General features: G+C 42.1%; 1 long non-coding RNA gene and 1 pseudogene across 2 annotated transcripts in view; one reads left to right on the forward strand and one right to left on the reverse strand.

The window, feature by feature from the left end:
- The window catches only part of LOC129043790 (uncharacterized), a 26,620-nt gene extending 8,634 nt beyond the window's left edge, over positions 1–17,986 (reverse strand). For both annotated transcript variants that reach the window (XR_008504526.2, XR_008504527.1), the window contains exons 1-3: positions 17,777–17,986; positions 11,387–11,499; positions 607–756 (exon numbers count right to left, since the gene is read on the reverse strand). This is a non-coding gene — a long non-coding RNA (uncharacterized LOC129043790). The remainder of the gene's footprint in view (positions 1–606; positions 757–11,386; positions 11,500–17,776) is intronic.
- Positions 17,987–22,262: 4,276 nt separating this feature from the next.
- On the forward strand, positions 22,263–22,819 carry LOC129043791 (large ribosomal subunit protein uL11-like; annotated as a pseudogene).
- The last annotated feature ends 234 nt before the right edge of the window (positions 22,820–23,053 follow it).

Consider the following 23,053-nt stretch of genomic DNA (forward strand, 5'->3'; position numbering starts at 1 on the left):
TCAGCATGCTGACCCCAAACCCAGTGATGCCAGTGCATAGTAACTTTCCAAGCATTTTGCCTCGTGGCAGGAATCCTCATTGAGCTGCTGTTTGCAAAAGGCATTTGGTTGGATTTCTAGCATGCGCCCTGAACCTGCACTGCCGTGTTCCAATCATATGAGGGAGTTTGCTGTGCTGTTCACAGGAGCACTCGTCCTTCCAGAGAGCTAGTGGTGACCCAAATGCCATAACCATCAGAAGCCATGTGCTGCCTGACGGGCAACATGCTGCTTAAAATGCTGATATGTAACTAGAAACCATTAAACTCCAGGGGGAAAAAAGTAAAGGATTAAGACAAGGACAGCTGTAAAAAATAAAGCTCAAATGCATCATTAGAAACCAGAAATTCACAAAGTAAAACTGTCTGTCATCCCCACTGGTCTTAGCAACACTCGACTTGTATATTAATGACATAGTGCAGGAACTCTAAGTCACCCTTTAACCATGGAAGCAAGAGGGAAGTTTCTCTTTACTACAGCCTCTCCTAACTTGAGCCCGGGTTTTTGATAACGTTGAATTTTCTTTGCCTCAGAGTATCCTCACCAACCCGTCTTAATTTGTCTTACCTTGGTTAGCAGACTTTTTCTTCTTCAAGCACAGCCTCTCCCTTCAGCGCTGGGACTTTTATGAATGCCACCTTCAGCCTTGTCTTTACCTTTCTTTACTCTCTTCATCATCGTGTTCACTTCAATTTTTGTTTTCTTGGCTGTTATCATCTTTACAAAAAAAGTTCAATATATTTTTATCTTCCGGGGTTAGACTCTACCTTGACTTCTTTCTAAATGTAAGAGCTTACAGGAAAAAAAAAAAAAAAAAATCAAGGGCTTCAAAAATTTTAAATCCAGAGTTCCGTACATTGCGTAGCAACTTCGAGTTTTTGGAATGCTCCAAAAAATGGTTATAAGCAATTGAATTTGGAGGTTATCAAGGTTTGGGGCATGTGCCATGTTATGTGATTTAAGATTATTAGCCACTTCCACCTTTTTAGAGAGATTCATTTTTACAAATATAAGTGCTATTAACAATTCAAAGCACTCTCATAATTCCCCTTCTTTGTTCTTACCCCATGATCTCAATTTCAATTTTTCTTATTTTTTTTCCATAAGTGGAGAATTTCCTTCCAAAGTTTCACAAAGTTATTTGCAGGCTCAAAACAAGACACTTATTTGATTATTTTCAGATGTCACATCAATTGTTCTTCAGCCGAAAGTAATCCTACAAGATGTTATGCTTTTATGCTTTCTGTTCTTTCAAAAACCACAAACCTGCGTGTTTGAAAATATCACTCTTTCCAAAGCCCTCGGCCTCACCCGCAGAGCTTGGAAGTAAGGATGGTTTCAGGCTTATATATGTACTTGCCTTCTCAAGGAAACAGCAAAACACAAAACCCACTCACTTTTCTTATATCAACTGTGAGCATAAACGGGGAGGGGAGGGGTGTGGGAAGCCAGTACGTTGTGAAATCCAGGAAGGTGAAATATAGGTGAAATCTAGGAAGCTGTGTCTCGGATGGGATTGTGTTCTAAATACCTTCAAGATGCAATGTTTCTCTTTCCCTCATAGTTTGTGGTACATAGTAGGCATTCAATTCATATTAATAGCATAACTGGGTGAGTGATTGGGGAATGGGGGTGGGAAGGTGGATGGAGTCATTTGTTAAATGCCAAAGTCAGAGCCAGGCTTAAAACGGGGTAAGCACACCCCATCTCTCTCACTGAACATAGCTTAAAACCCAGACAGATGCATGGGTCAGCCATTTGAGGGCTCTGAAAAGTAAACAGTAAGCAGAAGCACCAAGGACGATGACGAGGCTCCAAAGTCCCACCAAAATAGTGGCACTTTGCCATTTGTTCCCCTCCAGGATGCCCTGGGCCGAACTCATCAAAATCCAAAACCCGGAAGTAGGCATCAGGGTGTGATCAAAGAGGTCTCTAGAAGAAACCCTCTTCCAGTGGGAAAGAAAACAGCAAATGCTCAGAGAGAGAGGGAGAAATTTCCTATTTCTCTTTCTTTTTTCCCCATTTTCCTGTGCCTGCCCCAAACCCACATAAGAAGCAGTGGCAGCAGGAACCGTCAGGGGTGAAAACTCTGCAGGAGGGAATCCTTCTGCCTTAGTGGAGGAGCCATTGTCCCAAGAAGGTGGCAAATTCCCTTTTGCTTTTTATCTCCATCTGTCCTCCCACTGCTTGGCCCTGGAAGTGAGCACAGTGACAGTAGGTGCAGGGCAGAGCACCAGCCTTCTGGCTGGAGGACTGAAAAGGCCAGGCTGAAAAGTCCCAGGGAGACATGGAGAGGGAGGTCCTTGGGAAAGTGACCCCTTAGAGTTAGCAGTTCCTGAGCTTACCCCTGAGGAGCGCATGCACGGGGCTGACCCTGCACAGCACAGACATTGAGAAGTGTGTTATGGGATAGATGGCCAACTATGTCCCAAACTGGCTACTGGGTGGTGCACACATGGGACAGATCCAAACAGTGCTGCAACGATTTTGGACACTGAACTGATGATGGAACTATCACCCTCAGAAGGCTGGTTGGAACTTGCAGCCTAAACCCAGTGAGGTCAAATGCCTCCTAAAAATCATATCAACATTCTCCATAAGATTTTAACAAGACCCAGAATCTCGTAACATGTGTGGTAGGCAGACTTCTTTTTTAAAAATTGTGGTGTTAAATATACAAAGCATAAAATTTACCATTTGAATAATTTTTAAGTGTACGGTTCTGTGGCATAAAGTACATCCACAATGGTGTGCAACCATCACCACCATCCATCTCAAGAACTTTTGTGTGTTCCCCAACTGAAACTCTGTACCCATTCAACTCTAACTCCCCATTCCTCATTTCCCTTGCTGTTCTTTCCATCTGTATGAATTTGATGACTGTAGTTACCTCATATAAGTGGAATCATACAATGTTTGTCCTTCTGTGTCTGGCTTATTTCACTCCGCATGATGTTGTCAAGGTTCATCCATGTTGTATAGCATGTGTCAGAATTTCCTTCCTTTTTAAGGTTGAATATGATTCCATTGTGTGTGTGTGCCACATTTTGTTTATTCATCCATCCATCGATGGACACTTGGGTTGCTTCCACCAGTAGGCAGACTTCTAAGATATCCACTGATGATTCCCAGATACTGATTTTCATATCCCCTTCCCTTAACTGTGGGTGACTATGGTAAAAATCTTGAGCTATCCCTTCCATGATTGGGTTATAAAACACTCTGGCTTCTGTCTTGCTAATGTGCAATGTCTCCATACTCTGTATTCTGCCTCTATACTCTGTACTCTATCTTCAGTACTCTAACTTATTGCCCTCTTGGCTTACACACTTTGATGAAGCAAGCTGCCATGTGAGAGAGGCTCATGTCAAAAAGAACTGATGACGGCCTCTAGTCAACAGCCAGAGAGGAACTGAGGTCCTCAGTTCAACAACCAGCAAGGAACTAAATGCTGCCAATGACCTCCAGTTTAGCTGAATTGGGCCTTTAGATAAGATCACAGATCCTTGGTCAACATATTGCTTGTAGCCCTTTGAGAGACCCCACAGCATAGGACTCAACTAGGCCCAAACTAAAGAAACAATGGGACAATAAATGTTGTTTCAAGCAACTGAGTTTTGGAGTAATTTGTAATGCAGCAAGAGATAACCAATACAACACAATATTCAGAATGTCCAAGAAACAATCCAAATTTTTTCAGTCTATGAAGAACCAGGAAAATCTCCTTTTACATGAGAGAAGACAAAAACAGATGCCAGTACAGAGATGATGAAGGTGTTGGAATTATCAGAAAAACATTTAACAGCAAGGATTATTTAAATCCTCCAAAAATAAGGGCAGATACTTTTGAAACAAATGAAATGCTAGAAAGCCTTAACAAGGAAATAGAAGATACAAAGAACAAAATGGAAATTTTCGGCCTGAAAAATAAGGTCATTAAAATTAAAAAGCCACTGGATAGTTCAAAAGCAGAATGGAGACGATAGAAGAAATCCAGTGAACTTGAAGACAGGAAAATAGCAGTTATCCAACCTGAACAATAGAGACAACACCATTGAACAGAGTCTCGGGGAACCACGAAACAACAACAAAACACCTAACATGTCTGTTATTAAAGTTTCAGACATAGAGGAGAAAGAGTTCAGTGAAGAAAAATATTTGCAAAAATAATGGCTAAAAACTTATTTAGCAAGAGACACAAACCTACAGATTCAAGAGACTCAGTAAACCTGAACTGGATAAAGCTAAGGAAATGCACACTCACATGCAGCACAACAAACTGCTGAATTCTACGGATAAGGAAGCAAATCTCAAAAAGAAAAGAACCCAAGAGAAACGATGCCTTACTTACAGGGGGACATTGGAATGATTGTGTTTTTGCATCAGAAACCAAGAAAGCCAGAAGAAAGTAGAACAATATTTTCAAAGTACTAAAAGAAAATAACTGTCAACTCAAATTCTAAATCCATGAAAAATATTCTTCAAGAATTAACCTGAATTAAAGACATTCTCAGAGGAAGGAATTCTCATTGTTTTCTAGCATACATCTTCCAAAAGAGCTGCTACAGGAAATTCTTCAGAAAGAAGAGAAATGATACCAGAAGAAAAGTTGGAGCCTTAAGAAAAAAAAAGAGAGCAGTGGAAATGATAAATCTATGGGCCAATATATTATTTTTATTCTGTTGGTTTTTGATGGTTTGAAAGCAAAAAACACGACATCATCTGAGGGCATTTTCAATGTATGTGGACATAATACATAAGACACTATGACAGAAGGCTATACTCTGTATGCCTCCATTCCTACAATGTTCTCTAGAAGACACAACCATAGTGGTAGAGGACATGTAAGTGATGGCCAGGTCTTGGGGTGGAGGTGGGGTATGATTGCAGAGAGATAGCAGGAGGGAGTTTTTGAGGCGGTAAAACACTACTGTATCTTGTTTGTGGTTGTGGTAACTCAAATTTATATATGTAGTAAATTTCATAGAACTACACACAGAGAAAAAGTCAATTCTACTGTATATTAATTCTAAAAAAAAAAAGAACAGGAAGTATAGTTAGGTCCCCAGGCAGTCTGATTTCAAAGGGAATGAAATCTGCCTCCCGCGCCTTCTCACCCCACAGCTCTAAATGATGCATTTCTTACTTTTTGGTTTCTATAGGAATGTCCTTAAAAGACGGAAGTTCATATAAAAATGATGAGATTTAAAATAAAAGCAGATAGAAAAACCCATGGATTTAAATTCTGCTTAAGGTTTAAATATTCTTTGGCTCGTTTCCAGCAAGAGAGCCTGAAAGTCGGATGAGTGGCACAAGACATTACAACAGGAGGTACAGCTAGTGACTACAAAAATGACTGGTCTGAAGTGAACAGCTTTCATGTTGGTAGGTATGTCATATGTTGGTAGATACGGAGAACACTTCAAAAATTTGTGATGGACAGGGATAGAGGAGGAATTTCTGTGATATTAACAAGCAAAGTTCTTTCCCTCTAGAATAGTAAGTAACTCCTAACTCCTGACCATGGCACTAGAGCTCTTCAGTGCCCTGTAATTGCAGTTAATAGACGGAACCCCTGAGTCTCTATCTACACCCTCCAGGTTGCTTTCACACACATACAGGTTGAAGAAACACTGGGGAACAAGAGCTTAGGTATGAAGAACATCTTAGATGTTATGTGTATGTTGGTAATGTCATGGGCTAGCTGCTTCTTCAAAGTAAAAGGTGAGTGGGGAAGAGAAACCAGCAACGGAGATCGACAGGAGTGGTAAAGTGAGAACTAGACTCTAGTGAAAGGAGAAGAAAGAAGTTAAGAGAAAGTAAAGAAGTTAGAAGTATCAAAGAGTGGGTGCTCGACCATATAAAACACTCCAGAGAGGTCAGGTAAGGCAAAAATTGGGAAGCATTCATTGAATTTAGTAATTAGGGCATTTTTCAATATTTTAGTGCAAACATATGATATATGCATCACAGTGTCTGCCCAGCCCAACTTCGCCTGCTAGTTAAAACTGCTTCACCCTCAGCCCCTACACAGGGAAGCTGTGTTAGGTTGATTTTCGCAAAACAGTTTCGCAAAACTCAAGGGCAGCCCATTCATAGGCTGGCAGGTGACCTCTGAGGAGGCCTAGTGCAAAGATAACAATTAGCTGTTTCACCTGGCTCTGTCCAGGATTTGGACTGTGAGATATAAAGTGGATTGGCCAGTTGCATGTGAGAGGAAAATAGAGCAGGCTTGAAGAGAAAAAGAGAAATAGAGAGAGCAAGAGAGAGACAGCAAGAGAGAGAGAGACTGCTATGGTTTTGAATACATCCCCTCTAAAATTCAGGTGTTGAAACTTAATGGCCAATGGGATCATATTAACAGGTGGGGCCTATAAGAGGTAATTAGGTCACGAAAAGTCCTTATAAATGAGGCTTCACAAATGAATGTGATTAAAGCCCTTATAAAAGAGGCTTCGTGGAGTGTTTGGCCCTCTTGCCCTTCCACCTTCAGCCATGGGGGTGGACGCTGTGCCTTCCCTCCAGACAATGCAGTATCAATGCACCATCCTGGGAACAGCGGCTCTCACCATACACCGAAGCTGCCGGGGCCTCGATCATAGACGTCTCAGTCTCCAGAACGTGAGAAATAATTTTTTGTTCTTTATAAATTATCAAGTCTGTGATATTCTCTTATAGGAGCACAAAATGGACTGAGACCGAGACACAGGCTATGTGTACCGAGAGAGGTAGATAATGGTGCCGGTCCGTCCAGCTGCTCTGATGAGAGTGTGTGGGAATTTTATTAAGAAGTTATCTGTCTAAAAGAATGAAACTTGTGTTGGATTGGGAAGAAGAGCGGTGGTAGAAAAGTGTGTGTGTGTGTGTGTGTAATAAAAGACTTAATCATGATAGAGAATGTGAGGAATGCTACTATGTGACTCACCTAAATTCTAACTCTCAATCCAGCCCTACAGTTAAGGAGAATCATGTTTCTCCTACAAATATCCAAAGGACAGAGAAGTGCCCAGAGATGGCCAGCTACCTGGTGGACATAGGAACTGCAGAATATTCACAGTGATCAAATTGTGGAGGGAAGGGCATTATTTGCGAGTCTGTACTATGCACATGGTTCTGTGTTAAGCACTTTACCCACATTTACTCATTTAAGCCCCACAACACCTATAAATAAGCATGACTGTTCTCACTTTAAAGTTCAGAAGATTGAGGACCCAGGAAATAACAGAGACCATTAGAACTGGAAGTTGAACTGAGATCTGTTTATCTGAGAGAGATCCTGATCTTTTCACTTTTCATACTTCCCCCATTTATGGATCTTATACCCTTAATAATTAACAAGCACGCCTGCTGATTTCCTATGGGTGTGGCTCAGGATGAAATTTAATAGTTTCCAATATAGTTGAGAAATAAAAATATGTGTAACATGGCGAGTGACTGCTTGAAGTAGACCAGTCAGGGTTTTATACACACACACACACACACACACACACACATACACACATATATAATTTATTATATATTATATATAAAATTTATTATATATTATATATATAATTTATTGTCTAAGGTGAAAGGGAGGCACTAAAATTAATTGACTGGCATTAACAGTTCCAAAATAATAGTAATTAGGAACTGTCCTGAACAAATCAGAACATATAGTTACCCTAATGAAACATTGCTGTAATATTATACTTCCTGATTCAAGATTACTAAGGCCTCCTACTAACAAGGCCCTTCTCACATTTATTGTCTTTCAAAAAATACCCAGTACCTCTCAATCTATGAGGGCACGGAACCCATGCTGAATTGGGAACCTCCCAGGCTTTCCTAGCCAATAGCTTTTAGTGCAAATTGGGCAGATATGTTCTTAATTTGTGTAGGGATAAGAAGCCCGGGGCAATAATCATCTGGTGATCAGAAACTGAGTTTAGGAAAGGTTTGGGTTGGCCGGAAGCCTTGCTGTATCAATCAGGTTCTTAGTTGAAAGGAACAGAGAACAACCCTGACTTGCTTACACAGAAAAGAGAGATAGTACTGGTGGCTCACAGAATTGCTAAGAAGGCTGGATTACCCAGCACAGAAAGCAAACAGGAATAAGACAGATGGAAAAACAGGCAAATGACAGCCAAAATGACATCACAGAACTAACCCAGTGAGGACCTGGCTGCTGTCATTGGCACTGTGTGTTGTATACCACAGCCAGCACTGCTGCCATGTAGACCCAGAATGACTTCTCCACTGATACTGCTTTTTTTGTAATACCAACTCTCGATTCAGAGAGTCCAAGTGGGTGGATCTGATTGGTCTATCCTAGGCTATCCCTGCCAGTCTAGTCTTTTCAGGCCCATAGTGGAAAGGAGGGTTCTGCCTCCAAGAACTGTAATTTTGCCCCCAAATATTCATTTTTCCCTCCCAGGGGAAAGGGTTATGCTTCCCTGCCCTTTTGACATCAGGCTTGACCATGTTGCTTGTTTTGGCCAGTAGCATATTAGAGGAAAATCTGCAGGTGGTGTGCTAGCAGAAGCATTAAGAGCCAATGCGTGCTCTGCCATCTACTTTCCCTCTGCCTGAAGAACAGCAATGTTCTAGATTGGACTATTGCATCAACCTGAATCCCAAAAGTGGAAGATGACATGGAACAGAGCTACAATGAGCCCATGAAGGGCATGCAGCATTAGCTACAATGAGCCCATGAAGGGCATGCAGCATTAGCAAGAATTAAACCTTTGCAAGTCATTAAGATTTGCAGGGGTTATTTGTTACCAGGGTATAAAGTAATCTGACTGATACATGGTCACACCAAAACACATATGATGGAGAATTCCCAAACACATAGGAAGAGAGTTCAGATGTTTGGCCAAAAAGTAAAAAAAAAAAAAAAAAAAAAAGCAATTAAAAAATTCGTTTTCGTATAGAAAATTCCTCTAAATATAGAATGTTAAACGAGTCACCTTCCTTAAGTTCTCAGTTTCCCTGTGGCTCTCCCAGGGGCTGCCCTATGGTCCTCACAGCACTACAAGAGTACAAAGTTTGCGTGGGTAGAACTCTTGGAGCAAAATCAGCAAATTCTTCACAATCTCTGTTGTGTGTATGTTAGAGATTATTTATATTGATCTTAAAAAAAATCACTGAATGTTAAAATTGATCGGGGAAGGCTTCTGCTGGGAAAGAATGGTTTTTGAAAAACACTCAAGGCAAGTTGAGACAATAAAACATTGTAAAATGTGTGTGTGTGTATGTGTGTGTGCATGCAAATAGCAAATTAGGTTTTAGGTGGTTTTATTTCTAAAAAAGTAGTTACATATTTTATTTTAACATGTAATGAAAATAAGGAATCTACTATTTCTTAGTTACACAATGAAAATAACATAGTTGTGGCTGTTTTCTATGAAATTATTTTTCTTCTCCTAAGGAAATTAAGTTCAACACAATTTCCTGGCTTCTTAAAAGTTTTAAGGTTCCACAATTTCATTCACATCTGCTCATGACGTTCAGTTTTTAAGACTTGGTTCACAGACTAAAAAGAATCCTTACGTTAAGAAGCAGGTCAACCAATGAATTCCAAAGAGAATTTACCTTAGAGGCTTTTCAGAATAGACAGGGCAGAACTTGGCAGTGGTACCAGGTGTTGGCTAACCCAAGGCATGGAGATAATTTGGAGATCCAGCCTCTTGTTACTTTAGTCCAAAAGAAGCAATTCCTATTTAAAAAGTAATCTAAAATGATTTTTAAAAACCCATTTTTTTCTTTTTAGGATGGGACGTACCTATGAAATTCCACAAATTTCCTTTCTGCCACTCTTAAATCAGTCCATCAATCCACTCTTTTCAGTGGGTGATGTCATTTGTCCACTGCCTGGTCAATCGACACATATCTTTTGAGTACCTACAATGTGACTGGGGTGTATGTACCACCTGGCATCACAGGATAATGTAGTTACCTGTTTAAGAGGTGAAAAAATGTGACCTTAATCACTGGCATCGGAGCTCCTCTTAAGGATAGGAAAGTCTTTGTTTAGTAAATAATTTCCCAAGCCTTTTTCTTGTGTGTGTGGGAAGAAGAGTACAGGGCATCATCTATACTGAACACATGAAAACGAGGGGATGGAGAAGCCACTTTGCATGGAAAGATACAGAGGGAAAGGTAGGAAGGGGAGAGTATTGAGCAACTGGCTGGGAGACAGGAGGCAATGAGAAATTCCCGGGAACAATGATAGGCAAGGATGCCCACTACCAACAGCACTAAACCTTAAGATATTAAAAAGGGTTTACTTTAAGTCTGCCTTACCAAGAGTCCCTGTGTGAACAGTGCTATGAGGAAAGGGACTGTGCACTTGAGGCGGTGAAATGATCCCTAAGAAGCATCGATACAGTGGAAGCAAGGGCTTGAGTCGGAGGTCCCTGGGTAAATAAAAACTTCCCAAAGATACCCCAGAGTGACTGGGAGGTAGTTTGTGCAACCTCTGACACATGATAGGGCATGATGACTCAGCCACCATTTCCAGCTGCCATTTTGGTTGCAGTTGTGAGAAGTGGTACCATCCTTAAGAACATAACATGCTCCTATGTTATTGTGAATAGTGCTGCAGTGAACATAAGTGTGCATGTATCCTTGTAATAGAATGATTTATATTCCTTTGGGTATATACCCACTAATGGGATTTCTGGGTCAAATGGTATTTCTGCCTCCAGATCTTTGAGGAATCGCCATACAGTCGTCCACAATGGTTGAAATAATTTACACTCCCAACAACCATGTAAAAGTGTTCCTTTTTCTCTGCAACCTTTCCAGCAGCTGTTTTTTGACTGTTTAGTATAGCTATTCTGACTGGTGAGAGATGGCTTCTCATTGTGGTTTTGATTTGCATTTTTCTAATGATCAGTGATGTTGAGCATTTTTTCGTATGTTTGTTGGCTGCATATATGTCTTATTTTGAGAAATGTCTGTTCATGTCTTTTGCCCACTTTTTAAAGGGGTTGTTTTTCTTGTAAATTGAAGCAACCTGTATTCTCATCATGGGGAGGGGATGGTGATTAAATGAACCATGCTTCGTCCATACTATAGAACAAGTTATGCATTATTTCAAAATAATGTTGTTAGATTTGAATATACTGACATGGAAAGATCTCTAAGACCTGTAGGTAAGTCTAAAAAGCAAGGCAAAGATCAATATCTAAATTCTTTATGGAAAACTTCCCTCAAAATATAATTACATATTTGAATGTATATGTACATTTTCCTTGGTAGGGATGGGATTAGATAGGCAGCTGAAGACAAAACCTATTTTGTTTGAAAAATTTTAACCATGAGAATGTATTTATGTTTAGTTGGGCGTGGTGGCACATACCTGCATTCCCAGCTACTTGGGAGGCTGAGGCAGAAGGATTGCTTGAGCCTGGGAGTCTGAGGCTGCAGTGTGACAGTGCCACAGAGCTCCAGCCTGGGTGACAGAGTGAGACCCTGTCTCAAAATAAATAAATAAATAAAAATTAAAAAGAATGTACTTGTGTGGTACTTGTATAATCATGATACATAAAGTTTAAAATACATAAAAATATAAAGAACAGTGCAAGGTCAGATTCTGGAGACCATTAGAATACACACATGTGTGCACATGCACACACACGTGTGCACATCCACACGTGCACACACATGCACACACACACAGTGCTGGCAGTATAAATCTAGATAAAAAGAACCTACTATTTAAAAGGAGCTCGGCGGCCTTGTCCTTTCTCATATCAGAAAAGCCCAGGCTGCGGAGAAGCAAGATTCCTATGCATGCATGCAACATTTGACCTTAACCTCCCAGGAAATCTGAAACTTAGGGCCTTGCCTCAGGCACTACATCTGTCACAACTATACCCACTTTCAGGTGTGTCGTGAGGACCTAGTCACCTGTTTTCACTCTTAGTTTTGAGACAGCAAAGAGTTTTGAAACAGCGTGTGATGGAGTCCACAACTATTGAGGACCCCAATATTTCAACATAGGTTCTTTCTATTTTCCATAAGTGTCAGCCAGCTGAGAAATAAAGAGAGACAATATAAAGAGAGGAATTTTACAGCTGGGCCACCATTGGTGACATCACATATCGGTAGGACCGTGATGCCCAAATGAGCCTCAAACCAGCAAGTTTTTTATTAAGAGTTTCAAAAGGGGAGGGGGTGTAACAACAGGGAGTAGGTACAAAGATCACATGCTTCAAAGGGAAAAAAGCAGAATTACTAATAAGGGTCTAACAAAGATCACATGATTCTGAGGGAACAGGACAAAGGGCAAAAGCAGAACTACTGATAAGGGTTCAACAAGGATCACAAGGCAAAGGGCAAAAGCAAAACTACTGATAAGGTTCTATGTTCAGCGGTGCACGTATTGTCTTGATAAACATCTTAAACAACAGAAAATAGGGTTTGAGAGCAGAGAACCAGTCTGACCACAAATTTACCAGGGCAGAGTTTTTCCCCACCCTAGTAAGCCTGAGGATACTGCAGGAGACCAGGGTGTATCTCAGTCCTTACCTCAACCACATAAGACAGACACTCCCAGAGCAGCCATTTATAGACCTCCCCCAAGGAATGCATTCCTTTCCCAGGGTATTAATATTTATATTCCTTGCTAGGAAAAGAATTTAGCGATATCTCTCCTACTTGCAAGTCCGTTTATAGGCTCTCTGCAAGAAGAAAAATATGGCTTTTTGCCTGACCCCGCAGGCAGTCAGACCTTATGGTTGTCTTCCCTTGTTCCCTAAAAAATCACTGTTACTCTTTTCTTTTTCAAGGTGCACTGATTTCATTTTGTTCAAACACACATGTTTTACAATCAATTTGTACAGTTAACACAGTTATCACAGTGGTCCTGAGGTGACATATATCCTCAGCTTACGAAGATAACAGGATTAAGAGATTAAAGACAGGCATAAGAAATTATAGAAGTATTATTTGGGAACCGATAAATGTCCACGAAATATTCACAATTTATGTTCCTCTGCTGCGGCTCCAGCCAGTCCCTCCATTTGGGGTCCCTGACTTCCCGCAACACACAACTGATCACCTCAGTATGAAATTCTCTGTAGGAAATCTCACTGATGATGAAGCCAATACTTAGTCCTTGTGTTGGGTGTGGGGACAGCACAGGCATGGGCTGTGTCCATGCTGCTCACTGGCTGATGTTCTCCAGTGCCAGAAGTCAGACTTGCATGGAGTTCTGCATTTCCAGGTCCTGTTCAGGGCTGCTGGGCCTGTCTTCTTGTCTTCCATGAATCCTTTCTCTCACATCTTCCCGTCTCTATCGTTCCCCTGCTCCCTCCCCTGTGTGTCTATAGAAAACATCAAATCTTCAAGAAAACTTTCTCTGCAAGCTACCACTGCCTGGCCTTCCTCTCTTCTCTTACAGATCTTCTAGAAGGCCTAGTCCCTCCCTCTCATCTCCCGCTTCTTCCTCAGCAGTTTCAACCATTTACCTTCAACCCTCACAATCTCAGTTCTTCAACTATTACTGTGTCACTCTCACAGAGGTCACCTGTGTCCTCGCTGTCACCTACTCACATGCTCTCTCCTGCATACCCCGTGACAGCTGCAGTTTCTGGCCATGGACAGCACCATTCTTGAAACTCTTCTCTCTTCACTCCTTTGAGATTTCTCTTTCTTGGTCTCCATCCCGAAGTCCTTATTTCTCAGTGGTCTTTCGGGGTATTGCCTTGGCCCTCTTCTCCCTGCCCTTTCTCCCTTAGGGATTTGTATCCAATGACACATTTTCAGCCCTTACTTTTGTGAAGCTGGTTCCCACATCTACAGCTGGCCATCAGCTTCTCCTTGTGCCCTGTGCCCCTTTCCCACTGCCAGCAGGATATCCCCTGTATACAAGCATCCTTCTAGCATTTTCGTTTTGGCAGCTGTAAATCTAGGCTGATCCTCTTCCTGCCAGTCCTACTTGTCTGCCTCCTGGGTTTCTGAATTCAGTGAACTCTCCAGTGATAAAGCCATCTTCTCTCCCCACCAGATCCCATTAATAAGAATTCTCACTTGTATCCCTTTACTTGACAAACACCTCTCCTTCTTCCCTCCCTCTCCTGTGGGTTCTCACTGGGCCCATCAGCACAGCCTCTTAACTGCTCTCACAGACCCCAGCCACCAGTGTGAACTTCCTAAGGCACCAGCTTCCTGTCTTCTAAACCTCCATCTCCTCAACGATAAAGTTTACTGCCTTAGGACTTCTCAATTTGCTCCAGCCTACCTGTAAAGCCTTATCTACTACTAGCCCTTCATTTGTTCCATGAATCTTCTCATCAATCCCTATGGATTTAAGAAAATAAAGGCTCCTTGACTCTCTACAGAAACTGGGAGGTTCTCTAGAATCTCTAGAGTCTAGAGATGAGAGAATCTCTGGAGACTAGGTTTCACCTGCCTCCACGTGCAACCTTCCAGGAAATAGTGACTTGTGTCCTTTGGTCCTTTGTATCAAGGCCCTCTGCCACATTGCTGCTTTCTCCAGCAAGGCTCCCTCAGCATTGCCTCCTCTCACCCAGATCCTCTTCTTTCAAAGGCACCCCTTAACGTCAGAACCCTTCAGCTCATTAACACTGAGGAGAAGACTTGTGCTCAGAGAAGTTAGGTAAGTCCTTCCGTGTAAGTTAGGTATTAATGGGAGGAGTGGGGATTTGAACTGCGATCTCTCTAATGTCTAAATGGGTACTTTCTCCAGTTTGCCTGGCTGGCTGCCTGATTGTGCTTTTCCCAGTTGGCCTTAAAGGGCTAGCAGTGTTAGCAACACTTGCAGTAATATTCTTGAGAACAATCTTGTCTTAGTTGCTATCTTTTCTAATCCTCCATCCTACTTAAGGCTTGGAGCTCGGGGTCCTCAATAAATGCTTGGTGAATGGCACTGAATTTTCTTGTCTTCTCCAGTTTTTTCCAAGCATGTGCTGTATTTCTCCTTATCTCCCAAAGGACTGATATTTTATTCAGCTACAGGAACTCTGGGTGATGGATGGTCTTGAAGCTGTGGGGGGGACCCGTTGCTTTAGCCTCAGTTAGGACTCATGTTGAGGAATGTAGGCTTCTTGAGCTTTGGTCATCTGCAAATCAGAGCCCATGGCTCTCTCACCCTTGACTTGAGCCCACTGCCATGAAGATTTGCAAATGACCAACAGGCCTCAGATTCCATTGCATGAGCCTTTCCTAAAGGAGCAGGAACAGGAGGAGGAACAGGAAGAGGAACAGGAGGAGGAACAGGAAGAGGAACAGGAGGAGGAGGAGGAACAGGAGGAACAGGGTTCATTTGGAAACACAGGGAAATACATGAAGAGTTAAAAAAGCACAGCCATGATTCTGTAAATTAGCCTTCATAGAGCTCCTTCATATTCAACGTTACTGGATATCACTGCTTCAGCCCTGAAGCTATTCTTCTATAAACCTATAAAAGGAAAGCATTTTGAATAGTTACACATTAACAATATTTAAAATTCTTTCTGGAGTAACGTTTGGCCATGATTAGCTGTTCCTGAATTAGGATGCATTATGCCTTATGCAAGCCTGCAGGAAAGTAGACCCTCTTAGCCAGGGGCGTCCTTCACCTTTCTTCTTATAGCTCTTATATTTGGTAACCCTAAGCAAGCTACATAAGCTCCCTGAGCCTCAGTGTCCTCTGTTAGGTGGGAATGACAATACTTCACCTCACTGTTGTGAGGATTTAATGACTTAGAACTAAGTCACTTAGCCCTATGCCTGGCCCACAGTAGGGACTCAATTAATACGGATTTCTTACCTTGTTTCCTGACAAAACCTGTTCATTTTTTAAACCAGTAAAGCATTGTCTCTAGTTGTTGTTTTTTTAATCCCCACCCATTATTTATTCATTGAACATTTGTTGATCACTTGTGCATGCCAGGCATTGTTCCAGGTTCCAGGATACCTCAGTGAATCACATGGACAAGGCCCATGACTTTGCTGAGTGCCTCGGTGTTAGCACAGAGTTGGGGGTACATTATTCTCCAGCTTTGTTGGAATTAGCCTTTCTGCAGCGTGTGTTCCCAGCTGGGGGAACCTCATTTCAATTCCTTCATCTTCTTTTACTTCAATTTCTGGTGCTGTACTCCAATACTGATCGCTTGTGGCAGTGTATGATTTGGAAGAAAATAACTTAGAAAAACAGATAAAATGCTTAAAGATGCATAAAGAGTTGCAAAAGTACTCCCATGGTGTTTGAAAATTACCAAGACTCAAAGAAACAGGACTAAGACACACTCATGTTTAACTAAGTGAAGGATTCCTCACCATCAGGAGCTGTTCAGTTTGGATGGTGAGAGACCTGTAGGTGTTTGGATCAAATTGCCGTATTAATGAACTTGCTTTCCTGCATCTAGGTCTCGGCCAAATTATAGTCATTCAAATTACTCTAGGATAAATTAGCTTTGAGCAAATCCCCTGAATCCACAAGCTTTGTGTCCCTAGTGCATACTTCAATGCCTGGCACTAGATAGATGCTCAGCAAATTCTAGCAAATTCTATCATTTTTTATTTGTCTTCCCCTGCGACACCATAAGCTGCTTGAAGGCTGGGCCATCGTCTTATTCATCTTTGTATTATTCTGAACACAGAGTCTACCACAGTGTAGATCCACAGTAAATGTTTGTTAAATGGACAAAGGAATGAACAAAGGAACAAACTGAGTGGAGGAATTTTTGGAAGCTCATTCTAGCACACAAGCTCTGCCAGAGCAGAGAATGGGAGGCTAGGCTGGGGGTGGAGGGTCACCGTGCCTGCAGTCAGTGAGTGGTGGCTCTCAGAAGACCTAGGACCCAGGATCAGTGTCCCTGCTTTCGTGGTGGCACAGGGTCATGTCTGTGTGAGGCCACTTCCCCTCCCCCACACATAATTGGAGGCCTTCTCTGATCAGCCTGCTTTGGAAAACTGCTTGCACCTGGCCTGAAAGAACACAATTAAAAGACGCCGTAAAAATTGACAGATCACAGTGAGGAGGGCTGAAAATACATTACAATTCCGATCGAACTATAAATAAAGCCCCTAAATTAAATAAATCTCACACAATTATGGATTAAAACATGTTTAGTGTTAATGGCCTTGCACATAGACCCTGACTCCTGAAATTGTTGCTGAGGCTGCATGGCCAGGGGATTGCATCATAATTAACACCAAGCCATCCCGGAGGGGGCGCCTGGAGGTTCAACTGTGGGCCTTCAGAAGGACAGGAGTGGACCAATGAGGCCCCCTCCTCTGGGTGAGCTTCCAAATGCTTACCCAGCCCCTTCGTGGTACCACTGACTTTTCCTTGGAAGAATATGACCTGCAGATGGCTGTCACTCTTAGGACCTGATCCTGTACACAAAGGCTTAGGCTGGGCTGAGTGTTCCGGCTCCCCTGGTTGCTCTATCGCACAGATGTCCACATGCACCAAGTAAATGACCCCACACCAAAAAAGGGATTGTGGAAGAAATACTTGGATAATTCAGTCATTTGCTCACTCCTACTCTGTTCCTTTGAAGTCTATACATTGTATATAAATGGCCAGCAATCATATTGTACATTAAAATACAGAACATTTTCTATAGTAACTCTTAAACTCCAATTGTTAGAACCAAGGAGGTTGGTAAAATCATGAAGGACAATGAAAGGTATCAGAGTTTTAGCTATACCAAACCAAGTAAGAGTGCCTAAAATTTAGGAATCTTACAAGAGAAAGGTGAGGAGCCCATGGCTTTCATTCAAGATCAATTTGTACCTCTCACCGAGATCCAACAGATGGAAAGAGGCTCCAGGACCCCCACTGTGCTCCCTAGAGGAGGGCAGTGTGGTGGTGAAGAACAGGGGCTCTGGATCAGGCTGCTGGGGCTCTACTCCCAGCTCTCTGGCTTCCTAAGCACACACTGCTCTCGGTGTTTTGGGTTCCCCGCCTCCATATCAGGGATGATAATGGCAACTCCTTAGCAGTGAGGGTCTGGCCTGAGCTAAGCCTGCATGTGTGTTGGTGTCATCACAATTGCTGCTGTGACTGTACAGGAAGCGAGCCTGTCTTTGCTCCCACACTCTAGCTGTGAGGGCCCTTACCTGGTTCACCCTAGATGTGGCAGGAGAGGAGCTGCAGGGGTTCCTGGTGTGTTGCAGGAAGGTGAAGAGCGTGGTTTGGGACAGACACTCTACCAGTTAACCAGCCTGTCTGTCTCCTTGAGCAACTGGGCTATGCCTGGAGAGATGGGCGTTAGATATTCGCCGAGTTAGAGTGAGGATTAAGTGAAAGGAAGACATACAAAGAACTTAACCCTAGCACCTGGAAAACGAACTGTGCTTGATAAATGCTGACTTCCCTCTCCTCCCTTCCCTGCATCTTTCTGTTGTCTTAACAAAAGCCAAAAAGACCCTAGAACTTCTTCAAGGCTGAAGAAGTTGGCTATGGCAGGGCTGATGGGAGAGGCACACTGAGGAATGGTCTTAAGCAGCAGACAGACACTGTCCTGGGTCCCTCAGCTGCCCTAGTGGGAGGGGAAGCCCTTGGCCTGGAGCAGCTAAATCCTGTGTTAGGTCCTCTTCCTCAGGCCCGATTGTCTTCTCTGACCATGCTGTTGTCTTTCTCATGCTGACACTTAAAAAATACAGACTTTACCCTGTCACTCCCCTGCTTTAAAAAACATGTCAAGGGGGTCCTATTTAGGATAAAGTGTAAAGCTCCTTACCAGTGTGTACAAAAAGGGGTGACTGATCTTTTCTAATCTCTACACTTTGCACTCTGCATTTTGTCATATTGGCCTTAAGTTCCCAGGCAATCTCATGTTCTGTGGTGCCCACCTGTGGGTTATGTGTACTCTTCCCTGTGCTTAGAATTTCCTCCCTGTACCCCTTGGTGAGCCTCACCTGGCTGACTTCAGGGCTTGACTTGGCTGTTGCATCTTAAGTGAAGCCTTCCTTCCCTGAGCCCTCCTGCTTGAGTTGGGTGCCCCTCCCGTGTGCTTCCTCAGCAGCCTGCTGGGACCCCATGAAAGCCCCACGTATTCTTGTTGAATTACTCATTGACGTGCCTGCCTCTTCCACTATATGACAAGCTCCAAGAGGGCAGGGGGCCCATTTCCTTCATTCACTGCTGTATGCTTGATGTAGCACAGCGCCTGACTCAGAGTAGCACACAGGAAATACTGGCTGAATGAAAAAAAAAAAAAAGAAATTGCTCATTCTCATTCTACACTTTGTTGCTTTTTGGCATCACCATGGCTATGATGATGCAGGAAGCTCAGGGACAACAGAGTATGCATTTTCCTTAGTGAGGGGAGAGCTAGTTCCAAAAGTCCCATGAGGAGAAGAGGTTCCCTGGAATGGGCAGGCATTAGCAAATCCTGGCCTAGAAAACTTCCTTTCTTGTTCGTCATTTCACATTCAAATCATAGCTAGCTAGATAGCTGGACAGATATATGGATATACATACAGATATATGTAGAATATATAGATCAGAATTTATTGCAAGGAATTGGCTTATACGGTTGTGGGAAGCTAGCTAGACAAATCTGAAATCTGCAGGGCAGGAAGATCAGGCTGGAAATCTCACGTGCCCACAGGTGGAATTTCTTCTTCAAGGAAGCCTTAATTCTGTTCCTAAACCTTTCAATGGATTGAATCAAGCCCACTCAGATAATCTAGGATAATCTTCCTTACTTAAACTGATTATAGATTTTAATCACATTGACAAAATACCTTCACAGCAACACTTAGACTAGTGTTTGATTGAATAACTTGGGGACAATAGTCTAGCCAAACCTAAATGTAACACTCACCTGGGGTCATAAGAGCTAGAGCTGCATTAAGATCCTCCTGCCTCCTGCTGGTCTCTCTGGGCCACGTGCATTCTCTTCCTTGGCATGACTTCTAGCTGGGTGAGGCAGGGCAGACTAACACATGCTGCTTTGATGCCTTCTCCAAAAGTCCTGTCAGGACGTGACCACAGGACATTTCCAGATAGCATAATCTCCAGAAGAATGGTTTTCTCTTTTAGTGGACTGCAAAGAATCTAGAAAATAGTGGTTTCATAATATGAGAAACCTTATTCAACACCCCCAAAAGAGGAATTCAGGAAGCCATTCCCGGTAGACCATGGAGGCAGGGCTCATTTTCGGCTTGGGGGCATCAGTATGGCCATAGGGGTGTTGGAGCTGGCTTCCATGCTAGGTCATATTGGTTGCTAAATATTTTGACTATCAACATTGGGCAGAGGTTAGACTCCCCTGGGCCAGTGTGGTTTAAGCAGAGTAGCCATTTAAAATAAGCTCAACAGCTTAGATAGTCAAAGGGGACATTAGTATTTGAGAGTCTCTGAGACACAATTCATTCTGTCAACTTCAACATGGAAGTGGGGAAATAGTCCCACCCTGGTGCCGCAAAGATTGTTTCATTAGAGGTTAATGCTGCAGAAATCCTTCTGGAAGAATGCCTGGCAGGAGTTTTGTCATAATTGATCAGCATTACAGAGAGACTGTAAAAGTCCATGGAGATGGCTACTTGCAAAAGTGGGAACTAGGATCAGAAACATGTTAGAAAATTCTGCCCACTAAAGCTGAGAGGAAACTCAGATTGCTAAACTCCTCATGACAAGAATCGAACAGTGTCTTCTGAGTATGTTCTGTCCTGGGCACTGTCCTGGCTGCTGGGAACACAACACTGACTTACTGATTGTCCTCTACCCTCTACTCCCAACAGGAAAATAAGTTTCATGGGGACAGAGGTTGTTAGGTCTGCCTTGTTCACAGCTAATAGAACCCTGATTTTTCTTTTCTGAATGGACACAGATCTATATAGAAAATAGATTAAAATTTATTTTGATTTTTCTTTCCAGGACAAAAAAAAATCAGACTTCATCAGATTCATCTCTTGAACCGATTCCCAAGTGATGAATCATGATGGCCTAAGTCAAGCTTGGCAATTATTTTGTTAAAGGGCCAGATAGTAAATGTTTCAGGCTTTGTGGCCATATAGGATTTGTCACCACTACTCATTGCTACTAGTGCAAAGGCAGCTGTAGGCAATATATTAATGCATGAGTACAACAATGTTTTAAAAACCGAAAACTTTATTTAAAAAAAAAGGTGGTGGGCTGGATTTTGCCCAAGGGCCATAGTTTGCTGACCCCTGATTCTGAGTTGAACATTTTGGTGTCAGGACCTCTTTGCACTCTTCAATTTTATTGAGGACACCAAGTAATTTTTTTTATGTGGGTTATATCTATCAACGTTTTATACATAAAAATTAAAACTTAGAATTTAAAAAATAGCAATAATAAAGTCATTCTATGCCAGCATAAATAACGTTTTATAGAAAACCAACATGTTTTCTAACACAAAATACTAATGAGATATTATTTTACATATTTACAAATGTCTTTAATGTCTGGATCGATAGAAGACAGCAGGATTCTCATATCTGCTTTTGTGTTCAGACTGGTGCGATGTTTTAGTTGAAAATTCAATCTCATACAGAGACATAATTGGAAAAGGCAGGACCTCACAGAATCCCTGGATTGTCTTGAAGACAATTCCTGGAATGTCTTGAAGACACCCATTTGCAATTGCTACACAAAATAAAATAGGAACAGATTTATCCAAATAACTGAAAGATCTCTCCAAGGAAAACTATCAAACATTGAAGAAAGAAATTGAATAGGATACAAACAAATGAAAAGACATCCAATGCTCATAGATCAGAAGAATTAATATTGTTAAAATGACAATGCTACCCAAAGTGATCTATAGATTTAATGCAATTCCTATCAAAATACAAATGACATTCTTCACAGAAATAGAAAAAAAGCCCTAAAATTTGTATAGAATCACAAGATCCCAAATAGCCAAAGCAGTACTGAGCAAAAAGAACAAAACTGGAGATATTATACTACCAGACCTTAAAATGTACTACAAAGCTGTAGTAACCAAAACAGCATGGTACTGGCATAAAAACAGACACCTAGACCAATGGAACAGAAAAGAGAAAAATTAATCCACATTATCTACAGCCAATTGATTTTTGACAAAGGTGCCGAGAACACTCATTGGGGAAAGGACAGCCTTTTCGATAAATGATTCTGGGAAAAGTGAATATCCACATGCAGAAAAAATAAAACTAGATGCCCATCTTTCATCCTATATAAAAATCAGTTCAGCTCTCGGCTTTTGGCTCGGAGGAGGCCAAGGTGCAACTTTGTTTGGTCATCCTGAATCCGGGTTCATCCAACACCAGCCGCCTCCACCATGCAGCCGAAGTTCGACCCCAGATATACGAGATCAAAGTCGTATATCTGAGGTGCACCAGAGGTGAAGTCGGTGCCACTTCTGCCCTGGCCCCCAAGATCGGTCCCCTGGGTCTGTCTCCAAAAAAGGTTGGTGATGACATTGCCGAGGCAACGGGTGACTGGAAGGGCCTGAGGATTACAGTGAAACTGACCATTCAGAACAGACAGGCCCAGATTGAGGTGGTGCCTTCTGCCTCTGCCCTGATGATCAAAGCCCTCAAGGAACCACCAAGAGACAGAAAGAAACAGAAAAACATTAAACACAGTGGGAATATCACTTTTGATGAGATCGTCAACATTGCTCGACAGATGCGGCACCGATCCTTAGCCAGAGAACTCTCTGGAACCATTAAAGAGATCCTGGGGACTGCCCAGTCTGTGGGCTGTAATGTTGATGGCCGCCACCCTCATGACATCATAGATGACATCAATAGTGGTGCTGTGGAATGCCCAGCCAGTTAAGCACAAAGGAAAATATTTCAATAAAGGATCATTTGACAACTGGTGGAAAAAAAAAATCAATTCAAATGGATCAAAGACCTAAAGTAATACCCAGAACCATAACACTGCTAGAAGAAAATATACGGGAAATGCTTCAGGACTTTGGACTGGTAAAAGATTTTATAAATAAGTCCTCAAAAGAATAGGCAACAAAAGCAAAAATATACAAATGAGATTATATTAAGCAAAAGAGCTTCTGCACAGAAAAGGAAACAATCAGCAAAATGAAAAGAC

Source organism: Pongo pygmaeus, chromosome 13 (genome assembly GCF_028885625.2).
Source record: "Pongo pygmaeus isolate AG05252 chromosome 13, NHGRI_mPonPyg2-v2.0_pri, whole genome shotgun sequence".
Classification (NCBI taxonomy): Eukaryota; Metazoa; Chordata; class Mammalia; order Primates; family Hominidae; genus Pongo; species Pongo pygmaeus.